The sequence below is a fragment of the Euprymna scolopes genome, chromosome 5 (assembly GCF_053919585.1).
Source record: "Euprymna scolopes isolate OS-2025 chromosome 5, ASM5391958v1, whole genome shotgun sequence".
In the NCBI taxonomy this organism is placed as follows: domain Eukaryota; kingdom Metazoa; phylum Mollusca; class Cephalopoda; order Sepiida; family Sepiolidae; genus Euprymna; species Euprymna scolopes.
This window is the reverse complement of record NC_136486.1, coordinates 2,064,444-2,092,314: the sequence shown is the minus strand read 5'-3', so window position 1 is coordinate 2,092,314 and position 27,871 is coordinate 2,064,444. Positions and strand designations below refer to the sequence as shown.

Here is a 27,871-nt window from a genome sequence, read left to right as displayed (position 1 = left end):
TGAAATTAGAACAAAATAGTTTGATTTATTTTGGAATTAGCATTTCCTCTTCTATTCATCACCGGTAATTGAAATATTTGAATTTCATTTCATCAGGACGCATTAAGATTTTTAAGATAGGAAAGCCAATATCACACCAACGATGTATGTCAGCATGGTCGAGGCCAGGGTCAAACCTGAAAAGGAGAAACAAAAATGTCATCAGAGATCATTAATGCGAATTTTTTTAAATGATCTGAAAATTAAAACAGTAAATGTTAAAAGGTATTTTTAGAAGGTATTTTTAGAAGGTATTTTTTAGAAGGTATTTTTTAGAAGGTATTTTTAGAAGGTATTTTTAGAAGGTATTTTTAGAAGGTATTTTTAGAAGGCATTTTTAGAAGGTATTTTTAAAAGGTATTTTTAGAAGGTATTTTTAGAAGGCATTTTTAGAAGGTATTTTTAAAAGGTATTTTTAAAAGGTATTTTTAGAAGGTATTTTTAAAAGGTATTTTTAAAAGGTATTTTTAGAAGGCATTTTTAGAAGGTATTTTTAGAAGGCATTTTTAGAAGGCATTTTTAGAAGGCAAAAACAATGCAGGAATGTACAGTCGTTGTGGAAAGATAAATAAATAAATATATGAATAATAAATAATTCAATATTTTTAAAAATCTTTTCTTTATATATATATATATATATATATATATATATATATATATATATATATATATATATATATATATATATATATATATTGTAATATATATATATTTATTCATTTATTTACCTGAATTTTAACTATGGGTGGTATTTAATTCCAAATCTCCTTTCGGGTAATAACCCATCGTCAGTGGAGAAATGAATCCGCTCTCTAGGATGTAAATTGCAAAATGGCTTTTTATTTTTGCAATTTACATCCTAGAGAGAGGATTCATTTCTCCACTGACGATGGGTTATTAGCTGAAAGGACCTTTGGAATTAAATACCACCCACAGTTAAAATTCAGGTAGATAAATGAATAAATAAATATATATTACAAAAATATATATATATATAATAAAAAATAATAAATAATAATAAAAAATATTGAATTATTTATTATTCATATATTTATTTATCTATCTTCCCACAACAACTGTACATTCCTGCATTGTTTTAGCCTTCTAAAAATACCTTTTATTCTCTAACAATGCTTCAAGCAAACTACGCCATACTTCTTATATTAAGTTTAATCCAAATGAAATGATTGAACAGCATAATTTGCTGCAGTTAGAGGTGTGTACCTCTCAAATGTGCATGCTTTAGATGTGAACGTCACAGATCACAGATCAAATAAAATTATTAAAAAAATAGTTCAAAATCCTTTTACAAATCTACAATTCAATAAATCGATTTTAATAATGTTTTATCGTGTAGTTTTGAAAACCGTTAAGATCCATTTAAAACATTTTAGTGTTACAGACTAAATGTAAACGTGACACACGTAAAAAAAATCGAATTTTGTCAAATGTAAGCCCATACTAACGGCTATTGTCACAAGTTGTACTAAATTTGTATTCTTCAAAATATGAAGATTTATTTAAAAAAAAAAAATGAACTGAAATGTAACAAACTAAAAGCATAACCAACAGGAAAAAGTTATTCTGGAAAATCCGTTCTGGCAAAAATTTACTTTCACCATGACTTATGTTTGTGCAAAATTAAAAACAAATTCAAGGAATGGTTATTGAGAAAAGTGCAAATAAACAAACAGACGAACGATTTTGGGGCATTTTTATTTTAAGAATGCCTCCTGGGGGGGGGGGCAACCAGAGTTACCCCGGAAAATCCGTTCTGGTAAAAAATTACTTTCACCTTGGCTAATGTTTGTGCAATTTTTTTTTTTAAATTCAAGGCGTGATTATTGAGAAACGAACAAACGAATGAACGAACGGGAGTGAATTACTAAGGTTCAATCCCTCCTTTGTCGAGCGATCAATTACTAAACAAATTAAATTTAAAAAAAATTGAATTGTTCAACACAAAGAATAGGTAAAAAATGTACCCCCCCCCCGCGTTTGTTTAGTCCGAGAGCGTCCATATCTGTGTTGTTAGAAACAAAAACGGGCACATCTATAGCTAGCAACCCATATCGGCCCGAATGTTTTTCATTGCAAATTACGAAAGTGTCACCAAAATAAACTATCTTCCCACTTTAAGATAAGAAACGTTCCAAGATGGCAGTTTTATTTAGATAAAAAAGGAAGAGTAAGAAGTTGACCGTCGGGTTTAGCAACCTCCAACTTTCACTTCCTTATTTTATTTTAAATCCTCATATTCTAGGAGTGATGTTTATGACAAAGGGGGAAGAATTGCTGTTTACTGAGTTGGAATCTATCAATATAACATTTATCGTTAGTTAATTTTGATCTTGAAGTGTTTTACATCCAGTGGCTTTATGCTTTGTATGGAGCGATTTCTAGTTGACTAGTACCGCAATTCAATGAAACGTTTTCATATTTCCACAAACTTAAGATCAGAATCAATTAATCCTTCAGCATGTGTTTAATAATTTGATTCAAATCATAAATTTGATTCAAATCATAAATGAATTAACTTTATTTTTCTTATAGATGTTTTTTACAAGGAAGTTTTTTTCAACTTTATTATTTTTTTAGGTGGGTGAGCTTAAATCTTTAAAACCCTAATTCGAACCTAACCACTAAATGAGAGCAAGCGACAAGCAGTGTTGATCAATCACTAGTGTTTGTGTTGCATCCTTCGTGTTCATTTACATCAGTTCATCTCAAATGTCATTGTTCGTGCTCACTGCAATATGTCCTTCAGCAAGTTTTCCTGTTGAGCCATCTTTGCTGGTTCAGCCATGTTTTTTGTCATCACCCAGATGATTTTATCGATGAATCCATTGAACCAGCTTCACCTCAAGGTTGAGAAAGATGATATGGAGGTAAGAGTCATGTATGGTTCAAATATGCTACAATTTGTCGCCATCTCTCCTGAATTTTAGCCCAGTCTAAAAGTGCTAGACCCACAGTGACAATGTGGTCAGATACGTAACAATATTAAATGCTAAGACGGGCATCCTAACTGCATTATATAGAAAAATAAAAAAAACAATTGAGTGTTGAGAAGAAGCCTGCAGGAAAAATGAATAAAAGAGACTAGTGTAGGGCATCAAGGGTAAATCCACATTCATCAAGCTATCATCTGCACCATCCTATTGTATGAGTGTGAAACCTGGACAATGAAAATGAGCGACCTACAAAATCTTGAGGAGTTCGATCATTATTATTTGTGTTGCATGTTCATTGGCAGCAGTTTAGCTGAAAACCTGAGTATATCCTGGGCCCTTACCTCTGATGGGTTCACCACTGGAACTATGATTAGCTAACATCTGCATCTGCTACTGCAGTAGCCGTCTCATCTGGTCAGCATTCACTTGGCACACAGCAGATTCTCTGGATGAAGCCAATCCAACCACTTGAGGATGAATGATGAAATAAGTACAACTAACCTGGTTTTGAATTCACATGTTTTACTCTCTTTTGCCTTTTTACATTTTTTTTTGTTCACATTTTGCAATTTGTAAACTGCTTCAGTCATTTCCAGTTTGTTTGGGAAAGAACAATTTGGGTCGATATGAATCCCCAGCTGTAGAAGCACCTCAAAATTTTATGTTTGATCGGTTTATTATATTTTCATTAGTGTTGGGACACTTAATTGAAATCAGAATCCAAATTTGAAAAATTCAGAACTTTTTGAGGCATCAGAATCGGTATCGGAATTGGAAAAATTTGTGCTTATTTTCCAATTCTAAAAAGGATTCATTTAATTATTTTTTTTTTAAATTTGATTTTGTTTAAAACAAAATCTTCCACTGCTGATAGTAATGTTAAAACATTAAATATTTATTGATTTTAAACTAAAAGCTATCGATCACCCCACAAGTGTGTTTTAATTTCAAGAAACTATTTGCACATTTAGCATGTTTTTTCATGGTAATTGAAAAAAAAAATAACAACTCTATAGTTAAATATTTAGAGATTTATAAAGAATCGGAATCAGAATGTATAATTGTATCGGAATTGGGAATTTAATACGGAATCGATAATTGTATCAGAATCGGAAACATATTGGAATCGTCCCATCACTAATTTTCAAATTTAATCTTATCAGGTTGGTCTGTTTGTGAGCAAGATTGCACAAAAACTATTGGTTGGATTTCCATAAAACTTGGAAGGGTTAATTAATAAACATTTGATGATATAGTAGATCGAGGGTTTTATTTAAACGTTAGTATGAAAGACATTTCAGTCTATAATAACATGTTCAACTGGAATCACCAATCATCTTCATTAGATTTTATATTTTGAATTTTAATCAAATAAATGTTTAAAAATTGAACCAATTGAAAAAAATTGAACCAATTTAAAAAAAAATTTTTAATCAAATAAATGTTTAAAAATTGAACCAATTAAAAAAAAATTTTTTAATCAAATAAATGTTTAAAAATTGAACCAATTTAAAAAAAATTTTTAATCAAATAAATGTTTAAAAATTGAACCAATTTAAAAAAAAAATTTTAATCAAATAAATGTTTAAAAATTGAACCAATTTAAAAAAAAAAATTATTTTTGATTTCCTAACCTCCAAGTTTTGCTCATCAGAATTTGGATATCTATCTCAGGTGACATACTTTTAATGTCCTAAGTTTTTACAGCAAGGGATCACCCTACTATCACAAATCCTGACCCATTGTAACCCTTATCCTCGAGTGGCTTCTGGGCCTTGATAAGTGGTGATTCCTTTGTAAAAAAAAAAATCTGGTACTCCCAAATGGTTACCCATCTGGTACTGACCAGGCTCAACCTTGCTTAACTTTCGGTGATTTAACAAGAACTTGTATATCAATGTGATTATGCTGTATATATATATCCAATTTCCTAGCTTCAAATTTTTGGCCATCAGAATTTGACAATCCATTCTCTGCCGGTCTTTATGCAACATACACCCCCCGAAGGAGTTCAGCTTCTTCCTCCAAAAGGATGAAGTTTCTTAGAAATATTAAATTCAATAGCAGCTCCAAGTCGCATGCATATCCATCTCAGGTGACATAATTTTCATGACCTAAGTTTTTACAGCGATCGATCACCTACAATGAATAGTATCACAAACAATAAACGATATTTCCAAATGGTGACACATTTGATATTGACCAGGTTGAACGTTGCTTAATGTCAGATTGTTATAATGAATATCATCATTGACTATGGAATCAGGTGTAACTAACTACCCAATGTATTTGTGTTCATTTATACACTAATACTGTTAGCGAATGCATGAAGCTTCAGCCATGGATAAAATAGTTCTTTGTATAAAATTGAATAAAACTAATTATTTACAAAAGATATTGTGATTCAGCATAAAAATGTCGTAAAACAAAAACTGATCACATAAATGTTTTTCCTTTCATTTCTTTTCAAAATATTTGTGTTCTATTGCTTAGCAACAAACAAACAACTTTACCTGGCACAGCCTGTTTAGAATATGTTCATAACAAGTCGATAATATGTTTTCGTCAATCAGTCCGACAGAAGCTAGATCATTTTTAAGTAAATGACGATACTGGATTTCGTCCTATGCAATTCTATCAGGTCAACTCTCTCAAACTTATGTTTTTGAAAAGGGATTAATTTATTAATAATTGTCTGCGGCACCCCTCTATCATTGAATGGCAATGGGACTACTGGGTATTTTTTTATGGTTAGAGTGAGTACACCCCTTGCACACTGGCTTTTTAATCCGCAACTTCCGATCTTGTGTCACATCTTTCTGCAGTTGGAGTGAGTACCTATTAATATTTATTGTGTATGCTTATGTTTATCTCTTTCACACGGCAATAAGATGTGACACAAGGTCGGGAATGTGGGATTTGAAAACCCAGCGTCCCAAATCAAAAGCACACTGATCTACAAAAACTGACTCAGTAGCCCAGCGGTATTCCCCAGTAGGGTATTACAGACGATTAGCAATAAACTAACCAATTATTAAAGAGAGAAAATAAAATTTGAAAAGATGGACCGCCTAGAACTACACAAGACGATAGCCAACAGAGTAAAAATACCTCAACCATGGCCGAGACTCTGGTGGCTTTAGGGGCTGAGGATAAAAACCTTTTAGTTTTCTCATAGTGGTATTACACAGAAAACAACACAGCTGCAGCTAGCCATCCTTTGTTTGTTTGTTTGTTTGTTTCAGTTCCCATTGCTAGTATGTACCTCTCTTCTATCACAAGACGATGTGACACAAGGTCGAAAGGTGGAGATTGAAAGCTAGCACTCAAGAGCCTAGCTTACAAAAATTATCTGAGCAGTTCCGTTAGCATTCCTCAGTAAGGGCCGTCAATTAACAATAAAGTAACACTTTCTCTCGTTGAAGGTGAACCTCCTAGAACTGCACAGAACCATACACCAACCCAACAGAAAAAAAGCCACCTAATTCAAATGGCATAAACTCTGTTTGACTGATTCTCAAAGACATATTCTCGACGGTAAGAAAAACAGCACCACTATTAAGGGTCAAGTTGACCTCTCTGAGTGTATGCCATCCCAACAGCATTCACCTAAGGCGGGTCGAACTGACTTCCCCTGAAGGAGAAAGTTTCATGGCAATATAAAATTAACAAGTGGTTCCCAGTTGCATGTATATCCTAGTCAGAGAAGATGATGATGTTAATTTTTTGCAGTTCTTGCAGGGATGTAGTATTTCCAAACCGGTCACCCATCTGGTACTGACCAATCTCAACATTGCTTAACTTCGGTGATCTAACAAGAATGGGTGTATCAATGTGTTGTATATATATATATATCAAGTCATAAATGGGGAATAATAAATATTGGGTGCTTCTGCATTTACCGACCTGTGATTTCTACAAAATTGGCTCAGGTTCACTCAGCACCTAATGGAAATTACCGAAAAAGATCGGCTAATCGTTTCTCATTTTTTTTATGACTGTGCTGTCAATTTTTTATGACTGTGCTGTCTATTTTTTATAACTGTGCTGTCTATTTTTTATGACTGTGCTGTCTATTTTTATGACTGTGCTGTCTATTTTTTATGACTGTGCTGTCTATTTTTTATGACTGTGCTGTCTATTTTTTATGACTGTGCTGTCTATTTTTATGACTGTGCTGTCTATTTTTTATGACTGTGCTGTCTATTGTTTATGACTGTGCTGTCTATTTTTTATGACTGTGCTGTCTATTTTTTATGACTGTGCTGTCTATTTTTATGACTGTGCTGTCTATTTTTATGACTGTGCTGTTTATTTTTTATGACTGTGCTGTCTATTTTTTATGACTGTGCTGTCTATTTTTTATGACTGTGCTGTCTATTTTTATGACTGTGCTGTCTATTTTTATGACTGTGCTGTCTATTTTTTATGACTGTGCTGTCTATTTTTTATGACTGTGCTGTCTATTTTTTTATGACTGTGCTGTCTATTTTTTATGACTGTGCTGTCTATTTTTTATGACTGTGCTGTCTATTTTTTATGACTGTGCTGTCTATTTTTATGACTGTGCTGTCTATTTTTATGACTGTGCTGTCTATTTTTTATGACTGTGCTGTCTATTTTTTATGACTGTGCTGTCTATTTTTATGACTGTGCTGTCTATTTTTATGACTGTGCTGTCTATTTTTATGACTGTGCTGTCTATTTTTTATGACTGTGCTGTCTATTTTTTATGACTGTGCTGTCTATTTTTTATGACTGTGCTGTCTATTTTTTATGACTGTGCTGTCTATTTTTTATGACTGTGCTGTCTATTTTTATGACTGTGCTGTCTATTTTTATGACTGTGCTGTCTATTGTTTATGACTGTTCTGTCTATTTTTTATGACTGTGCTGTCTATTTTTATGACTGTGCTGTCTATTTTTTATGACTGTGCTGTTTATTTTTTATGACTGTGCTGTTTATTTTTTATGACTGTGCTGTCTATTTTTTATGACTGTGCTGTCTATTTTTATGACTGTGCTGTCTATTTTTATGACTGTGCTGTCTATTTTTTATGACTGTGCTGTCTATTTTTTATGACTGTGCTGTCTATTTTTATGACTGTGCTGTCTATTTTTATGACTGTGCTGTCTATTTTTATGACTGTGCTGTCTATTTTTTATGACTGTGCTGTCTATTTTTTATGACTGTGCTGTCTATTTTTTATGACTGTGCTGTCTATTTTTTATGACTGTGCTGTCTATTTTTTATGACTGTGCTGTCTATTTTTTATGACTGTGCTGTCTATTTTTATGACTGTGCTGTCTATTTTTATGACTGTGCTGTCTATTGTTTATGACTGTTCTGTCTATTTTTTATGACTGTGCTGTCTATTTTTATGACTGTGCTGTTTATTTTTTATGACTGTGCTGTTTATTTTTTATGACTGTGCTGTCTGTTTTTAGCTAGTACGGATTTATGAAGACTACTTTTTTTCATAAATTACATTAATATTAATCGAACATTTTAAGGGTTAGGATTCGAGACGAAAGTTAGGGTTGGGTTAGATGCATGTTTGTAATTTTATTTATTGTATTTCCGTTTTTCCTGTTTATCATTGTAATTACTTCGTAGCGGTTTAGTGGCGTCTAGTTATTCCTGTCAGCAGCCGAGCACACCTGAGAAGCTTTGTGGAAACTGTATTGAAATTTATCAATAATCCTGGGTTTTAAGGCTTGAAGAGTTGTCTCCCTTTGACGCTTAATTTTCAGAGATGTAAGCAATTTAGAGTGTCTCACTTTGTTAAGCGATGACGTGTGTTTTAGAATTGGATAACGGAGTTTTCTCCTTTTTATTGACTGTTTTTTTAAAAACCGCATGTATGCGACATGTCCTTTTCTCTTTCATGTAAACTTGTAAAATAAGCAAACGTGTTTTTCTGTGTCTCTCTGTGTGTAAAAAAAGCTAAGAGATGTTATGTTTCAATTAATTTGTTTTCTTTTTCATCTTCAATATAACTTCCTTTATGAAGTTATTAAGGAAGAAAGGTACGTTTTCTTTATATACTTTGTAATTAATTTAACAAATGTTATTAATTAACCTAACAAAGCAAAGGGGAAAAGTTACCATGTAAAGAAGTTGTTAATTAACCCAACAACTGCGGGTTGGTAAATGCAGAAGTACGAATATTTTACTTGCTGACATTCAGTTTACGATTACTTTGTATATTTTCATAAAACAAATTGTTTCTGCTTTAAACTGTTGCACAACTTTGCTTTTATATTTCTTGTGTGTATGTTTCAGTCTTCTCTCGTCTTGTCACCATGGTTACCGATATGGGAGCGGGTTAGCCTTTCTTGTTCTCTTTCGGTGGAGGAGAGGTCCTTCACGACTGAGACAATTTTTATTTTTGTACCTTTTCTCCACGTTAAAAACGACCCTGGTGTCTAACTCTGTCCCGTGGGGAGGCATAGTAAATAGGTACAACAGTTTGGTATGTCTGAGTTGGACAAGGGAGAAGTTCTCCTGCCAGTCCATAAGGTGACTTATGTCTCGTGTAACATTGTTCATCGCTGAACAAACTCCCATGAGTATTAAATGCGAAGATTCTAACGTTCTGATCACTCATTCCAGACAAAGATATGCATTACATGAAAAAAAAAAAACAAACAAACAAAAAAAAACTTTTTCATGACAATGTGTTGCTGGTTGTCATTGAAAGTCGAGTGTTGAGAAAACAGACTTTGTTTTTTGGAAATCGCTCCAGACAAGACATGAAGCCACTTGATTAAGCTAAAACATACTACTTCAATGTCAAAATCTTGCCAATGCTAAATGCTAGAAGGACAGATTCTAACCAGAAAACAGCAATTCTTCTCTTCTTGTCCAAAAAATCACGGCATGTGAGGACTAATGACACAGCACAAAGCCACTTGATGTAAGGAGCTAGAAAAAAATGTACTTTAAGGTAAAAAAGTAACCAATAATAAGTGTGAGATGAATAAATGCTAACCCAACAGCAATTATTCCCCCTTTGTCAAAGGCATCGCTCATGAAATGTGAAGATTAAGGAACAGACCAAGGGAAGTGAGAGTTACGCGATTGCGAAAAGTAAAACAAACGTCCGCTTTCTTGAAATCGAAAATGTGTTAAACATAAAGTGTTACAAATGTTAAAATTTCGCTGTTTAGGTAGAGAATTTGATTCTTATGTGTTTGATATAAATTATATATTTATGAGTTATTGACTGTTAATTATTCCGCATTTTTTTTTTACTAATTTAAGTGGTAGAATCGTTTGTGGTTAGCCACCTTATACAACTTAGACCACAGCCCATGTGTATGGGTTCGAACTGTGGTACACACTAAGGAGAAAGCTGGTTTAACACAAAGACTATGAATGCTACCAAACGTTTAAAGTAAGTCACAGTATAAAATTAAAAAATATGATCAAAGTGAATAAAGAAATTATTTTCATATGAAAAACCAAATATCAAGTAAACTTACCTTGTCCTCCTGATCCAACTGGAAAATAAAGAGAAACAAATATTAAAACTTAGGTTGAAACACAAATGCACATACATTATAATATAAATTATTATTATTATTATATTATTATAAATTATTATTATTATTATATTATTATAAATTATTATTATTATTATTATATTATTATAAATTATAATATTATATTATAATATTATAAATTATTATTATTATTATATTATTATAAATTATAATATAAATTATTATTATATTATTATTATTATATAAATTATAATATTATAAACATAAATATTAAAACTTAGGTTGAAACACAAATGTACATACATTATTTAAAACAAATATTTGAACATATGAGTTGTTGACGATTTTCTCAAAGTATCTCACTCTTGACGCATTCTTCTACCTGTACAAGAATCAAACGTCCTAAAATAGAGTACTTTTGCGACATCTGGGGAGTTGCTCTTAGGTACTCTTTCCTACCTTGACAGGGTACGAAACCGTCATCTTCATCTAGATTTCCTTCCTACTTTATCTTTCTCACAGAAAAGACGTTGCGAGTCTATTTCTGCTCTGTCATTATTTTCATGGCAGGTGCTTTACTGAAATTCGACCATGATCCCCTTCCGTGAAACATTTACAACAAGTACTCGTCTAGCTAAAACCACTGTCAGCAATTTTCTTCATTTTCTATCTGTGCATAAAAATGAAACAAAAATTCCATGTACAGAGCTTCTTTACTAGAATTGTTAGTCTGTGGAACAAAATATCGTGGGGCTGCTTCCCAACTGACTATAACATGGTCGTTTTCAAGTCTAATGTAAACAAGTTCTTACTAACCGTCTTCATATTATTAAACCCTACACAAGTTCCGCCATTACTGATCATCACAGTGTTGTCTCAGTGTCTACTCAACACTCAGTAATCCTCACCCTCGAATGGCCTTTGGGCCTTAATAAGCGATGACCAACAAGTAAAAAAAAGAAAAAGAAAAAAAACTTCTTTATTAGAGATTTAAATGGGGGACGAGAATGACTGAATTGAAACCTTCCAAATAATTAATGTGATTTTTAAAAATAGTGAATGCTTTTTAAAATAATTAATGTGATTTTCAAAAATATTGAGCAATTTTTTAAATTTCCAAAAAATTAATATGATTTTTAAAAATATTGAACAATTTTTAAAATTTCCAAATAATTAGCATGATTTTTAAAAGTACTGAACAATTTTTAAAAGTTGCCCTAGAAATTTATTGAGAAAGATTTCCAAATTTAAATTAATCATATAATTTATTTTTTTTTCTCGATATTACTTGGACTATATATAGTTTATGATTCGTCAATTTGTTCGAAAAATATTAATAATATATTTTTCGAACAAATTGACAAATTAAAAACTATATATATAGTCCAGGTTAAGAGTATATTTGTAAGATCCAAATCCAGAGACTCTCAAACGATCTTTCTCCTTTGTTAGAAATATTGTTGATGGAATGTGAGTACTAAAGGACAAAATAAAGGAAACGAGAGAGTTGCGAGGCTGCTAATTTGCTTGAGTGAGTTAACAATTAAAAAAATAAAAAGACAAAATAAAAATGAGTCTCTTTCTGCTCTACTATTTCATCTCCAGCTACGGTTAAATAGTATGATTCCGTGATATTCCCCTTTGTTTATCATGGACTGTTCCACTCTTTTTATTCGTACTGTTTATAAACACACACACACACACACACACACACACACACACACACATATTCAGAGAGAGAGAGAGAGAGAGAGAGAGAAAGAGAGAGAGAGAGAGAGAGAGAGAGAGAAAGAGAGAGAAAGAGAGAGAGATTCTGTATAAAACAAAAGCATGGTGGGGGGGGGGGTAAAAAATGCGACAGACAGTGAGAGTGATAAATATAAATTTAATAAGAAATGGATCATTTGGTAAGTTAATTGCAAATTACAGTTAATTAGTAACAATTATTATTTTTTAAAACATAACTAAATACCAAAACTGAGGAATATTTTAACACGTATTTTCTGTGATCAAAACATATCGGCCAAAAAATTCGAGAGAAACAAACGGGAATAAACTTAGCTGTAGTATATTAGTAGATACTAGAATACTCATAAATCATTTGGATCACCATGTTTTATATATATATATATATATATATATATATATATATATATATATATATATATATATATATATATATATATATAAAGATGGAGGAAGTGAGGAAGCATGGCTGTGGAAATCTTTTTATCCGAATACGATGTCCAGCATGTTAAAAATATACCATTTGTTGTAAAAATCTAATGGATAAACATCTGAAGAAGTTGGTGGGGACAGGGTATTTTTACGGAAACATAAATCGTAAAATTGCCAACTCATTAATGAAACAGCTGTAATGGAAAAAAATCCAGAAAATAAACGAAGGTTATAAAAAAGAAAACGTGAGTCTTTGAATTTTCAACAAAATTTTCCACTATATATGCTCTGTCCCTATTAAATAGACACATTGAGCTTAACCCAAAATTAACGGTGACTGGTTTTAAAATAACAATCTAGACCCGTTAAACGAAAACGGTATACATTGAAAGTAACGACACTTCAAAAACAAACTTTAAAAAGAATATATATATATATATATATATATATATATATATATATATATATATATATATATATGCTGCAAATGAGCTGGGTTCCCTCTATCGAGTTAGAAGACTACTCACACCTAAGAGGAGTATCCTGTACATCTACAAAGTCACCATTCGCCCATGCATGGAGTATTGTTGCCACATCTATCACTAGCCTTTCCCTCTTGGATAGGATTCGAAAAAAGGCTCTTCAATCTAATAGGTTTCAATTTGTTAACTAAGCTCCAACCCCTGTTCCATCGCCACAATGTTGCATCACTGTGCCTGTTTTACAAATATTTTTGGAATGTGCTCAGATGAACTCATTGCAGAAATCCCCCAACAAACCCACTTTGCAACAAAATCACACCCCTTCACTGTGGAGGTCCCTAAATGCTAGAAAGCTTTCTATTCTAATAGTTTCTTCTCTCGAACCGCTAGACTTTAGAATTCTCTTCCTGCTAAGTGCTTCCGTAACTGTTCTGATATGCAGAAGTTTAAATGTAATGTCAACTAAAATCTTGATAATCTTTCTTAGGCATTGCCCCAAATAGTAACCCCTTATGTCCAAGTGGCGATATGCCTTGTTAGAGGTTGAACTTGATTAAAAAAAATGTTATCTTATGTAATTTCTTGAATTCGACATTCGGTGCAGCAGCAACTGCAGCAGCAAGAAATTACGACTGCTGCTGCTGTTGCTTTTAAATACATTTACACATTCACAGCTTTTGGCGGCTACCATTCATTCTTTATGACGTCACATTGCTTGTGGCAACTACCGTTCAGCTACACGACTTCACACTAATTTGGCTACTACCATTCGTTTTTTATGATGTCACACTAGTTTATGTCATATGACACAAGGTCAAAAAAGGGGGAGTGAGTGGAGAGCTATATTCTTTAAAACATAATCCCCCCTCTTCAACATCATACAATGATTATCCTACATAAAACCATATTAAAAGTACAGAATAGTTAACACTTTATATAACTCATAAACTACAACCCCCTCCCCCCAAATTTATATCAAACACATTAGAATGAAATTCTTTACCTAACTTTTAAGTTTTAACGATTTTTATGCAACGCTTTTTCCCCCATAAAATCTCGACATTCCACATTTAATGCCAAGACGTGTAGGCAATGTGAAATAAAAAAATTTATAAACTTGGCTTGTTTGGTAGAAAAAAATGAATTCTAATGCGTTCGGTAGAAATTATGTGTTCGTTTTGTTAGTTTATTAAGGGTTATCTATTCTGTACTTTTCATAAAACCTATATATATATATATATATATATATATATATATATATATATATATATATATATATATAATTATTTATTTATTTATTTATTTTTTTACTATATATATATATATATATATATATATATATAAACTAATTAATTAATTATTTATTAATTATCCATTTAGTTTCGTCTAACAACTCTTGCTGACATTTTTAATTGATGACCTGTACATTTCAGTTGACCTATATTATTTTTCCCTATATATTTTTTTCGCGCCTTTAACATTTCCTGTCTGGGTCATTTTGACTTTTGTTTCCCTTTTATTTTATATTTTATATTTAACTTTATCATTTTTTCCCCCCTCTCTCTCTCTTCCCTGATCTTTCTTATTTATATTTATGTCTCGGAAGAAGAGTGAAAAGCATATCTTATTTTTCTTTCATTAATATTATTGGAATCTTTTCTTTATTCCTTGTACACATTTTTGTGAATTATTCCATGGATTTCTGCCTTTGGATTATTATGGACCATCTTCTTCCAAATATGGTATTTCCTGGGATTTTACTTGTACAAATGGAAATTCTTTTAACTTTCTTGAAGATTTACATTTGGATTTTACCATCACTGGATTTTTTATTTTCCACCAGACTATCCATTCATGTCTAATCACCTTTTTCTTCATCATATTCCTTCTGCTTCACTTTTTTTGTTTTCAAGTAAGATCTTTGACTTACTTGTTGTTTCATCAAATACTTCTGCATGCAAAATCCGATCCCGCATTTTGCTATTTCCTACCCTCTGATGAGAAGGAAAGTATTTCTTCGAAACTCCGCGGATTAAGGACTATCCATTTATCTAGTGTTTCCTTTTCAGATTAAATATGTTTTTAACTCATTTCAAAGTGTTTTTTAACATATTTCATTAACTATTTTCTCATATATATATATATATATATATATATATATATATATACAGAGAAAGAGAGACTTTGCTGTATCACCTCTTCAGTGCCGCTAGACTAATAGCTACCTCAAGCTAGGATCGAAACGACCACCTAGACGACAAACGCTGCTTCAAACTGTTATGCTATCTTGGATGCTAAGTAAGTAGGTAAAATTACGATGACCAACGTTGACCAAAGAATGAGACCCGCCTTTAATCCTTTATATTGGATTACAACATAAAAGCACCAAAGACTGGCTCCTTTTGTGTTGAGTTTGAAACCGACGGTACCAACGTTTTTCTGACTTGTTTAGGTACTCATATAGAGAATGATCCAGACGTAACTCAGCGAAACCCGGCTTTCCTTGGAACATGACGTCAATAGCCGGAGTAAGCCGAGCGTCGCCGAGGAAATTAAGCCGTCTGACGTAACATAAAGCTGAACCAATGGCAATGTAGACGTAGCACGATGGTTTTCAACGCGACATGCGTTCGCGCGAGTTTAAAATTCAAAGCAGCAGACGACAATTTGGAAAAGAAAGAAAAGAAAACAAATTAGTTAAAAAAAAACCCACACCATTTCGTATTTTCACGTCAGAAAAACAACAACCACAAAAAAACAAAAAAAAAAAACAAAAACCAACAAAAAAACAAAACAAAAAAAAAACACGAATTTTACAGCCTTAAGAGAGCAGTTGAAAACACCAGCTGAAGTCCTTGACTCAATTCCTCGAGTCAAGAAAAAAAAATACTGGCACGGACGAAAACTTGTGCATCATGTGGACACAGGTGCAATCTTATTATAAGAGGAAAGTTAAACGATGGCTATGCCTGGAGGTGTAAGGCTACCAAATGCCGAACCTTTACATCATCCGGACTGGTACCTTTTTTGCCAAGTCCATACTGACAATTTCCATCATAATTAAAATAATCTAATTGTGGGCGTTCGAGCGAGCAACACAGAAAGACCCCCAGCACGAATGCGGAATATGATCTACGCACACACACCATTAACAAAACAACGGTCTGAGGAAACAACAATAATATCTGTTTTAACATGAAAAAAAAAACAAAAAACAAACAAACTATCCCACCCATTTTTGTTTCAATTTTTCTACTTTTCAGCTTTTTCCTTGAAAAAAACAAAAAACAAAACAAAAAAAACCCAAAAAAATTCCCTGAATGTATTTATTTGACTTACCTGTGAACCTTTTCTCGAAAAAAAATCTTTAACATTATTTATTTAAAAAATATATATGTAGCATAAAATCTATTTTCGATATTTACTTCAATAGTGCTAAATACGTGAATAGAGGTAGGTAGTAAGTTCTGAAAATATGTGGCAGTTAAGCTACACAGAAATTTTCGTGCTTCATCCGCCTGACGAATTCTTACGAGTATTTATCTATAGCTCTCTAGAGGTATAGATATAGGTTATTGAGAGTTCGGTATAAGGGACCAACTCTAGGCCCTCTTTCTTTAGATTTGAAACCGAGGGTACCACTATTGCCCCGATCTTAATGTATATATAAATAAATAGAACGCATTATTATTGTTGAAAAAAAAAAAAAAAAAAAAAAAAAATATATATATATATATATATATTGTTTTTTTTTTGTTTTGGTTTTAGCGATATGTTTTGAATGAATTCAATTATTTACGAAAGTGCATTTTTACCTAAATGCGAGTTGGGAATAATTTTCCCTTTTTAACCAATTTGGTACTCCCACATGGAGAGCGGTATATATATATATATATATATATATATATATTATTTATATTATTTCGCTAGATACAGCCACTCTGATGAGTCGTAGACGACGAAACACGTGTCAGTAGATAATTACATTTTAAAAATAATATATATATATATATATATATATATCTATAAAAGTGAACGTGTCTGTCTGTCTGTATGTGTACATTTCCCTACGCAATAACTCTGTCAATTTTTAGTCTATAGACTCGAAATTTGAAATACCGGGTACTGAGATTTGGGAAAATCGATGTGACGGGTGTCAGCCAGAAATTTGGCTGTTAAGGGGTCAAATTTCAACGATTTGACCTTTAAGAACTCTACCAAACTCCTCCGACAATTTTGGGTCTAGACACTTGAAATTTTAGATATAGGTTCCTTGAACCTGAATCTAATTATATAAAGTAATTTGAGCCCGAAACTATAAATTTTAAGGGGTTATAATAGGGGTCAAATTAAAAAAAATTACTCTTTTTTTTTTTTGCTCAGCATACACCTCCAAACACCCGGGCAACGCCGGGCTGAAATGCTAGTATATATATATATATATATATATATATATATATATATATATATATATATATATATATATATAAGATTGTTTGAATGCTTATTCATTTTTTTTTATTAGCGATTAATTTCTTAATTTCGCTCTCCGAGTGTTTTCTGTTATTATAAGAAATGATTTATTTGCCCTTTGTTTATATTTTTTCTTCGCCCAAATCTTAGGACGTTTTTTTTTTCTTTTTTATTATTTAAATATTGATTATTAATTAATAATTACTACGTACACAAAAGTAAGTCATCTATATACATGCATCTTTCGGAGTCTACTCCTCATCAGTATAGCTAGAACAGGTTCGATCCTTGGCAATAAAAGTCTAGCTATACTGATGAGGAGTAGGCTCCGAAAGATGCATGTATATAGATGACTTACTTTTGTGTACGTAGTAATTATTAATTAATAATCAATATTATATATATATATATATATATATATATTTTTTTTTTGTTTTTTTTACATAGGCGTCACCACTTATCAAAGTCGATAGGCCGCTCAAGGATAAGGGTTAAAGAGTGTAGAGTAGTCAAAAGGACAATATAGTAATCGATAGTAATGGAAGTTCGGTAAATTTGCTAACTTAAGTGGAACGGCTCATCAGAAACTTGTTCACGTTGGAGTTGAAGACAACCATATTATAGAAAGCTGGAAAGCAGGAAAACGGAAGACAATTCCACAGGCGCGAAGTTCTAAGAAAGAAGCTTTGATCATGGAATCTATGTTCAGGTTTAGGTACAGATAAAGAGTGGGGAAAATTATTGATAATGTTTTCAGCTAGTCTAGTGTTTCTTGTGAAAGTTTGGCGAGGGGTGGGGACCATAGATTGAAGCTCAGTTGAACACTTTCCATGAAAATAACGATAAAGCAGAGACAAACTCGCAACATCTCTTCTGTGAGATAGAGGTTGCAGCGAAGAGAAAAGGACATCCCGTACGAGACGAGGACGTCTATTTTGAACTCCATCAAGGCAGAATAAGTCTTTTCTAGCAGCTCCTGCCCATATGTGGCAACAGTATTCCATCCTTGGACGTATCTGGCTCTTATATAGATAGAGAATTGCATCAGCAGTGAGATATCTACTGGATCGATAGAAGGATCCGACCATTTTTCCAGCAGCCTTGGCAACAGATTTGATGTACGTATTCCATTTAAGATCAGGAGTAAAGGTCAAGCCCAGAAGCCTGTCAAAACTTGAGGCCTCCCCAAGACGAGAGCCATTCATTTTAATTGATGCCAGATGGGGATCAGAACGTTGATGATGTAAAGATAGAAGCTTGGTTTTAGATGCATTAAAGGTAACCAGCCACTCCTTTCCCCATTGTACAACGTGATCAAGATCAGAGGAGAGAGAATCGGAGAGAACTTGGTCGTTTACTGTCTTAGATGTGCTATCATAGATGGTAGTGTCGTCAGCAAAAATGTCTACGAATGATGTAAGGATGTGATTTGGAAGATCATTAATGTAGATCAGGAAAAGAGTTGGGCCCAGGATCGACCCCTGAGGGACTCCAGCATTTATACTGTGAGCTTCTGATTTTTGCCCATCAACTACTACTCTTATGAACCTATCAGAGAGAAATGATTTAATAATTGAGAAGACATTTCCAGCTATACCATAGCTGGAGGTCTTGTGAAGTAAACCTTTATGCCATACCCTATCAAAGGCCTATGTTTGAACTACAATATCTATTCTCTCTTTGTTTCTCTCTCTCTCTCTCTCTCTCTCTCTCTCTCTCTCTCTCTCTATATATATATATATATATATATATATAATATACATATATATAATGTGTGTGTACATTAAAAAATATTTGATTGATCCTGAAATGAAATTACAGATCAAAATATGCCCAAAAGCATAAATAAATAAGTAAACAAATAAATAAGTAAACTATCACTATTCATGGTGAAGGGGGGGGGTTAATCTACCCAATAATCGAAGTAAAGAAAAGAAAAAAATGAATATGAAAAAGTAAAAATGATGTGGTTTGATATTTTAGAATGTGTATAAGTCACGTGATATATCTATTATCCAATCAACATCATTGGATAATTTTGCACACGTTTTTAATACAAGCACATCAAACCTAACATCATTTTTATGTGCTAAAATATTGATAAAAGAAACACGTCATTCATTATCTAAAAAAATTAGCCAAGAGAGGAAGTTAGACGCGCTTGATTCCAAGTGATTTAGAACAATTCTAGCGCCTGAGCTCTAATCTCTGGTCCCACTTGCCAAATTCTAACGAAAAACACTCGTCCAGCTGAAAACACTATCAATAATCCTCCACTCTTTATCTGTGCCTAAACTTAAACGTAGATTCCATGAACAAAGTTTCTTTCTTAGAATTGCACGCTTGTGAAACGCAATTCCGTTTGCCTGCTTTCCAACTGACCCCAATATGGTCGTCTTCAAGTCCAACGTAAACAAGTTCTTGATGATCCATCCCCTTAAGTAATCCAATTTACCAAATTTCCAGTACCGATTGCTACGATATTGTTCCATTGACTATTGTACACTCATTAACCCTCATAATCAAGTAGCCTCCGAGCCTTGATAAGTTGTGATTTTTTTGTAAAAAAAAAAAAATGATGACATATACTTATTTTAAGGTTATAGGACCTTGCTTAAGGGGTTTTAATCATTTATAGAGATGTTAGGACAATACTAGTTTTAAGCCAAAGTTACTAATTTTTGCTAAGTTTTGAAAACGTTTTCCTTTTAGATCCTGCTCTAACATTAAATCTAAAAATTCACCAAAACATACTTTCGGCATAATCTGCAAAAGGCGTCCAGGCTGGATCGAACACAGCCTAAGTTTGACCACAGAGAGAATTACTAACGAAGTATTCAGTAGAGGAACCCCGACGGTAAAAAGAGGAGGAAGGCGAAAAATGAACTGAAAGCAACCAAGAGAGATGTGATCGCGATGGTAAAAAAACTGGACAGACGCTGTGGATCAAGCTTCAGGCGAAAAACGATGAATTACTTTGATTGTCTCATATGTTGCAGGGCGTGAGAATTCCTACGTTTAAGTTTGATTCATTAATTTCAACACGAGTACTAAGTTTGATGCAGACATCGACAAATAATTGGCACTTCTGCATTTACTGATCCGCGACTTTTACGAAGTTTCTCGGGTGTGCTCGGATGTTGACGAAAATAACCGGAAGCGATCGACCATTAAATGTTAAACAGCTATGAGAAATGGAAATCCAATGAATAAAATAAAATGTATCTAACCCTAAAATCTAACCTGCACGATTATTAAAGCTAATTATTTATTTCTTCCAATTTATAAAAACGTAGCTTTCATAGATTCGTATTAGCTAAAAACAGACGGCAGGTTTGTAAAAATTGGCGAAACGTTCAACTGACCTTTTCCAATTATTTCCGTCAGCTGCCAAACAAGCCCGAGCCAACTTTGTGGAAATCACGGATCGGTAAAAAATGTAGTAGCACTAAATATTAAAAAAATTTTTTTTACTTACTTTTAGTTTTGTCAAATGGTATTTAATTGAATCATTCAACACATTAAAACACCATTTTTTACTACATTTTCACCACAAACAAGGCACAGTGCCAATTTGATGTAGGGGGCTACTATCAGGGACATAAGCATTAGGAGTACTGTGTAGGGAGTTGGGCAGCAAGATGTCGGTTTACATTACACTTGAACTTCTGCATGTCAGTACAGTATGAGAAGCAGGGACCCGGAAGGGAATTCCAAAGTCTAGCGGTTCTGGGGAAGAAACTACTGGAGTAGAAGGCTCTCTTACATCTAGGGATCTCTACTGTGAAGGGGTGGGATTTAGCTGCTTGTCGGGTATGTCGGGGGTATTTACGTCGAGGGGGTACAAGTGCTTACTGTTCGTCCGAGCATTCACCGTTTAAGTACTTGTAGAACAGGCAGAGGGATGCAACATTTCGTCGATGGTACAGAGGCTGAAGCTTAGATTACAGTTAAGTACGAGTTATTGACCGTAGACTATTCTCTAGGGGGATATTTTGGGTAATTTAAACGGAATTATGGTTAGAATGGTTGCTAATCGAATGAGGACTGGGTCCAATCCCCGTAAAGTGATACTAAAATCTAAAAACTAGTTCTTGATACTTCAGTATTATAAGATGATTAACAAGGTTAAGTTGTACAATTCAGAGGTAGAGAAACAATGCTGATGCAGTAACCAACAGAAAAACCTTAGTGTTTCCGCCGAGTACGATTCATTCATTCATTTCTTTAGTACTGTTACGGTTTTTGAACCAGACAAAACCCACTTTTGCCGACGCTGAATTACGTAAACAGATGGAAAAGCCGAATGCAACCGAACCGGCGCCAAAAGCAAAACAAGGCGGTGTTCCCACAGAAAAAAATGAAAACAACATTTATAGCAATAAAAATGTTTATTTTTATGAAAATATATTTTTGATGAAAAAATAATAATGAAACAACTTTTATAATTTCTTTTTTCTTTCACGAGAAAATATCCAGCTTTCGAAACAAACAATTTTTAGGACCCTAACCCGAAACTAACCCTAAACTATTTCATGGCTTTCACTTGCATTTATTTTTCGACATTGTTTTCATTTCACCACTTTTACTTGGTTGCAAAGTTTTATCCATCGTCGATTCACAATCTAATCAATCTATTAGTTAAATTGCTTGCTTTTCTCGCCTTCTAATTAGATAATCGCCTGAGAATCTTCAGGCTATTTATGCAAAACAGTGGGTAAAATCCGAACAGAAAGTCGGTTCCAAATCTGTACAAGTACCTAGTTTTCTTTATTTTCTTTATAACCGAAAAAAAGTAAAATTAAGAAAATATCTTTTTAAGCATTAATTTTTGTGTACATTAATAAAAGCGGATGTATTCCGGAAATATCTAAACCATCTTTTCTTGGAGATAATTGTGGTACATCAACCAGTCTGAACATAAAGCTTTAAGTCTGAGCTAGATGATGTCGCGACAAGAAAACGTTTGGTTTAGATAAAGTCGAAGCTATAAATAGTCTCTTCTAGAAACAAGTTTATATCTAGAAAAAGTTGATGCCTAGTAAAAGTCTGGGTTAGATAAAGTATAGACTAAATAAAGTTTAGACTACAAAAATTATGGGCTAAACAATGTCTGGCCTAAGTAAAGTCTGGACTAAACAATGTCTGGCCTAAGTAAAGTCTGGACTAAACAATGTCTGGCCTAAGTAAAGTCTGGACTAAACAATGTCTGGCCTTAGTAAAGTCTGGACTAAATAATGTCTGGCCTAAGTAAAGTCTGGACTAAACAATGTCTGGCCTAAGTAAAGTCTGGACTAAACAATGTCTGGCCTAAGTAAAGGCTGGACTAAACAATGTCTGGCCTAAGTAAAGTCTGGACTAAACAATGTCTGGCCTAAGTAAAGTCTGGACTAAATAATGTCTGGCCTTAGTAAAGTCTGGACTAAACAATGTCTGGCCTAAGTAAAGTCTGGACTAAATAATGTCTGGCCTAAGTAAAGTCTGGACTAAACAATGTCTGGCCTAAGTAAAGTCTGGACTAAATAATGTCTGGACTATTAAAAGTCTGAATTAGAAAAATTCTGAACTAAAAAATGGCTGTAGTACTCGTTGATTTAAGCCCAAGAGGTTTAAGGCTTGGTCCAAGAAAAATGATTTTTGTATGGACTTTTCTCCCTTTTTTCTTTCTTCTCTTTTCCTTTCTCCCAACTTTTAAATTACGAATAAAACGTATATTTGAACTCTAACAAGTGTTGGCACTTATTTTTCATGTAGTCTAATATTTGTTTGTTTTTTGTTTATTGAGCATAACACTTGTTCATTTCTCATCTTCACCAATTCATTCACAATAATTTAAGATTTCTATCCCGTGTTTGCGATATTAATAGGTGGGACGTATAAACATCCATCTTATGTGCAATGTGACACAAGGGTCTTTTTATGAAGGCATAACCAACTCCCATACGATGCGGTACTCTGGCTCAGTGCAAAAAATAACCGAGAACGGACCAGTTATTCTTCCCCGATAAAGGTATCGCAGGTGACTGATAATGAATGATAATGAACATACACCTTCTCCGAAGAAGGAGGTAATTCCTGGGCAGGTACATATCCTACGATCGAACCAAAATATGCCTCACCCTGGTGCCAGACGAGCCAAACCCCTAAATGCAAGGATGTTGCCAAGGTGACCTGCGGCTGACATGAACAATTAACGCAGAAACAGATACTACAGTGTGATTTTAAAAGAAAGTACCAAAAATATTGGATATTTATCTCCTTGCCACGGCGACAAGATGTGACACAAAGTCAAGAAAGTAGAATTTGAAAAGTCAGCACCCTAGCGGAGGAGCACTTTGGCCTGCAACAACTGTTTGGGCAGTTCTATCAGCATTTTCCGGTAGGGGCGTCTCAGGTGATGAGCAATAAATTAAACTTTTCTCAAAGAGTGAGAAGGCACATCCCCGGTCAGTGTACCACCTAGAACTACACAGTCATACGGCAGCCAACATAGAACAAGCCATGTTAATAATAGACTAGCAACCTTTTAAGGTGTTTTTCATTTTATTTCAAGAAGTGTTGTTCAAAAAAAGAAAATGGTTTGAAAATGGTTGACGTCATAAAAGACGAATGCCATAAATGAACAATGGAAAAATGTTAAGATAAATAATATAATCATAATTATAATCATAATTATAATCATAATTATAATTATATATATAAAATAAAATATGTATTATATACGTTTGAAGTCAAAACAACGCATTATTACAAAATAAACAAACATTTATTTTGTTTGAAATTTATATTGAAACAACAATTTATATTTCAAACAAAATAAACAGACATTTATTTTGTTTGAAATAAGGCGTTGTTTTGGCTTCAAGCGTATATAATACGTATTTTATTTGTATTCAAACTCAACCAGTCCGAATTGCATGTTGTATCTACGTGTATTCCTTTTGATTTATATAAATATGTATGGATAAAAAATCAATACGAAAAATATATAGGTGTTTATATCTTTTCTGTATTCATTTCCTATGCATCGACGTGTAAAACAAAAAAATCTTTCGAAAAAAAATAAATAAAACGAAAATGTTTCTTTCAAAAGCACAGAATTTTGGATCGATCCTTCGGTCTTCTTACTAATGATGTGCTTTTGAAAGAAACATTTTCGTTTTTTCTGAAAGATTTTCTTTTGTCTTACTATAACACATACAAAAAAGATATAAACATCTATATATTTTTCGTATTGAATATATATATATATATATATATATATATATATATATATATATATATATATATAGAAAGAGAGAGAGAGAGAGAGAGAGAGAGTGAGAGAGAGAAGAGTGAGAGACACACAGAGAGAAAAAAGAATAAAAAAGGAGAAGAGAGAGAGAGAGAACGGTGGGCAAATTTATAGTTTAGTGGCGTAAATTATTTGAATGACATAAAACCATTAAAAACTATTTATTTTTATACAAACACATTATTAGATCAAAGGCTGAAATAAAATCAGAAAAAGTTTCATTTTTATTATTATTTTATGCATTTTTTATTAGATTAAATGTACGACATTCGACGCAACAGAATGTCGCCGCCATATTGTTTTAAAAAATTGACCTTTTGACAGGTAAGCCTTTTTAAGGTAAAATTTGGCATTTTTTAAATCAAAATCATGGTTCTATGAAACTGCTTTAAAAAAGGCACGCCGCTAAACCACAAATTTATCGAAGAGAGAGAGAGAGAGAGAGAGAGAGAGAGAGAGAGAGAGAGAGAGAGAGAGAGAGAGAGAGAGAGAGAGAGACAAAGAAAGAGGGGGATTAACACGAAATGCTATCAAGATTTAGTAGAAAATGGATGACATCACATAATGGACGTCGTTTTTTGATTAAAAAAATTGCTAAAGTTTCTACCATTCACTCTTTATGATGTCAGCCACGTTCAAGCAGATACTTTTTTTCAAAAACATTATCATCAACCAATGTCAATCAAAAAATTATTTTTAATGATGCATATTTATGATTTCATCTGTTCATATATAATTTTAGAAGATATAATATATTATGTATAGATTTTCAGTATTTACTTCAACAGTACTACTAAATACTCGAGCAGGTTATAGGTTTGAAAATATATTTATGGTAATTAAGCTACAGAGAGGCGTCCGCGTTTAATCTCCGTAAGCTATCGTCAGACTAAAATATATTTTCATAATATACACACGCACGCATATACACATATTTATTTCTTACTGGACCACCTGTAAGTTAGTATTATATATATATGTAAGTTAGTATTATATATATATATATATATATATATATATATATATATATACACATATATATATACACATATATATATACATATATATATATACATATATATACACATATATATATACACATATATACACATATACATACATATATACACATATATATACATATGTATATATATACATATATATACATATGTATATATATATGTATATACATATATATTTATGCATATGCATATGTATATATATACATATGTATATATACATATACATATATATATATATATATATATATATATATATAGATAGATAGATAGATAGATAGATAGATAGATAGATAGATAGATATTTTTGTTGTAAAAATATAACTATTTTTGTAATAAATTTTACCATTTTTGCCCGTCGGCTAAACATAAATATTAAAAAAAAATAATTCTAAATAAAAAGTATATTAAAATTTTGTTTTCAACAAATAATTCCAAGAATAGTTTTTTAGACGACAAGATAGGAACAATTAAGAACACTTTTGCATTTAATGACCTGCGATTTCCACCGTTAGCTCGGACTCGCTCGGCAGCTAACGTACATAACCGAAAAAACCGGCTGAGCGTTCCTCAAAGGTTAGAGTTTAATGATAGGGTTTAGGGTTGCGTTAGATACATGCTTGTCATTCTATTTATTGTATTTCTATGTTTTCAAATTATTTCATAGCGGCCACTTCCGGTTATGTGCGTCACCGGCCGAAACACACTCGAAAAATTTTGTGGAAACCGCTGATCGGTAAAAGCAGAATTATACGAAAGATATTAAACATTTTTTTTCTTAAGAAAAAGTATATTCAATTTTTTTCCCAAGAAAACAACTAGGAACAAGCATCACGATTGTTTTTGATTTTTTTTTCTCACATACGTTCTATAGAAATTTTTTCTTTGCTAGAAAAGTTTCACTAAAATAAATGTTTTTTCTTTGTTTTGTAAAGAAAACAAATCTTTTTTTTTCATGGAAACATCGAAAACATTTTCTTTTCAAGAATAATATCAAATAATTTTTTTTTATTATTAACGAAATCATCGTCTGCTCACAGCTGATTGATTTGCTTCGATTTTATTCAGTTGTTTTTCTAGCTTAGTGTAAACTGTCGCAAAATGCCGACGTTACCTTAGGTAAGGTTTTGGATCAATACAATATATATATATATATATATATATATATATATATATATATATATATATATATATATATATATATATATTTTTGTAAAAATATAACTATTTTTGTAATAAACTTTACCATTTTTGCCCGTCGGCTAAACATCCATTAGCAGAGACGCCCGCCTACATAGAAATGACATTATTTGTTATTGCAATAAACTTAATTATGGGGTGCATCGTGATAGACTAGACGAATTCAGTTTAGTTATATTAAGAAAATGTAAAGTTAACCGCTTATAAAACAAACAAACATGACAAAAAAAAAAAAACGAAAAAGAGCAAAAACAAACCATCCCCCAAAACGAAAGAAAACAAAAGTTCCGCTAACCTGTAGTACTACTCCCAACAGTCGCATCAGGCGCACTATCACCACCACTAAGACCCGCGCCAGCGGTTGTTATTTCAGAAGTTCCATTAGCCGAGGAGGAGGTGTCATTCTGCGAATCGGCCACATGTCGTGTCATCATGATGCTTAAGAACAGAAAAACTGCCAGGCTCATCGGGAACAAACGACAGCGAATCATCGACATAGTTACGCCTTAAAATTTCTTTTTTTTTTTAACTATCAATATTTTTTTCTTATTTTTTCACTTCCGCTTTCCTCTCTTCTCACGTTAAATTCTTATAAAAAGAATATTTGGATTATATTTTTTTCCGACACGTTTTTTTTTGTTGCCTTTTTTAGTTTCTTTTAATAGGACCGACCAAAATGCCCGGCGTTCAAACACAGAATGTAACGATAAACTGTGTAAAGTT

General features: G+C 32.6%; 1 long non-coding RNA gene across 1 annotated transcript; it reads right to left on the bottom strand.

Annotated features, from left to right (window-relative positions):
* On the bottom strand, positions 1–27,871 carry LOC145276686 (uncharacterized). The gene is made up of 3 exons (XR_013867994.1): positions 27,444–27,871; positions 10,482–10,499; positions 1–176 (listed from the first exon to the last, which is right to left on the bottom strand). It is a non-coding gene; the product is annotated as an uncharacterized LOC145276686 (long non-coding RNA).